This window comes from Acyrthosiphon pisum, unplaced genomic scaffold, assembly GCF_005508785.2.
Source record: "Acyrthosiphon pisum isolate AL4f unplaced genomic scaffold, pea_aphid_22Mar2018_4r6ur Scaffold_8337;HRSCAF=8923, whole genome shotgun sequence".
Taxonomy (NCBI): domain Eukaryota; kingdom Metazoa; phylum Arthropoda; class Insecta; order Hemiptera; family Aphididae; genus Acyrthosiphon; species Acyrthosiphon pisum.
In genome coordinates this window covers 1-1,111 of record NW_021778297.1, presented here as the reverse complement: position 1 = coordinate 1,111, position 1,111 = coordinate 1, and the positions used below count along the sequence as shown (strand labels likewise).

The 1,111-nt window shown below is 28.5% G+C and overlaps 1 long non-coding RNA gene across 1 annotated transcript; it reads left to right on the top strand.

Moving 5' to 3' along the window:
• The first annotated feature begins 473 nt into the window (after positions 1-473).
• Positions 474-1,014, top strand: LOC107885707. Its single transcript, XR_001680480.1, has 3 exons — positions 474-660; positions 750-853; positions 922-1,014. It is a non-coding gene; the product is annotated as an uncharacterized LOC107885707 (long non-coding RNA).
• The last annotated feature ends 97 nt before the right edge of the window (positions 1,015-1,111 follow it).

Genomic DNA, 1,111 nt, shown 5'->3' with positions numbered 1-1,111 from the left:
AAAAGTATTGGGAAATTTTCACTTTTGACCCCCCAAAGTACCAACTAGATTCACTTTCCTTTCAGAAAAGGTACAACTTTTGAAAATCGCATTTTTACTGCTCCAAAAGTTGTCGTCAGACACAAAAAAAAAAAAAAAAAAAAAAACACACATCATTGTAAAATCAATACATTCATCACTTCGTTCAGAATCTAAAATGATAAATTGATGTAATTGTTGAAAATGACACTTACGTATTAGAGGTATTCAATACCTCCAGAATATGGACACGAATTTGAATGATTGGCTAATCGCTTTTTTCCAACTAAAGCGGCAAACTGCCTTGCATTTCTCAGACATAAAGTGACTATGATATCTCCAAATATTTTGTAAAAAAATGCTATACCATATATTATAGTAAATAATTTTAAACTTTTTTATCAGTAGGTAATTGGAATTTTTATGATCAATATTATTATTTGTTATAGATCACACAGGAGAAAGGGGAATTCATTATAACATTCCCCTTTGGATATCATAGTGACTTTAACTACGGATTTAACATGGCTGAAACTATACATTTTGCATCATCTCCACGTTGGGTGGAGTATGGGATAAAAGCTTCACTGTGTCATTGCCGTAAAGATTCAGTGAAGATTTGTATGGACACATTTATTAAACGTATATAATATTATTATTTGTCAAAAGGCAAAACTAATGTAGATTTGAACAATTTAAACGTTAATTTCTTTTTTTATAATGTTTTTCAGTATATTTTAATTCCGTATCATGAAATAAACCTTATATAAATAAACACGGAAGACATGGACTTGTATAGTATTAACTGTATACATGTTGGAAATCGAAAAGCATTGTAAGATTACACTTACATTTTATTATTATTTTTTGTAATTATATATTATATATTTTATTTTATTCAAGGTATTCAATACCTCCAGAATATGGACACGAATTTGAATGATTGGCTAATCGCTTTTTTCCAACTAAACCGGCAAACTGCCCTGCTTTTCTCAGCATAAAGTGACTATGAAATCTCCTAATATTTTGGAACAAAATGCTATACCCTATAATAAAGTAAATAATTAAGGAATTTATAATTATAAACTTTTTT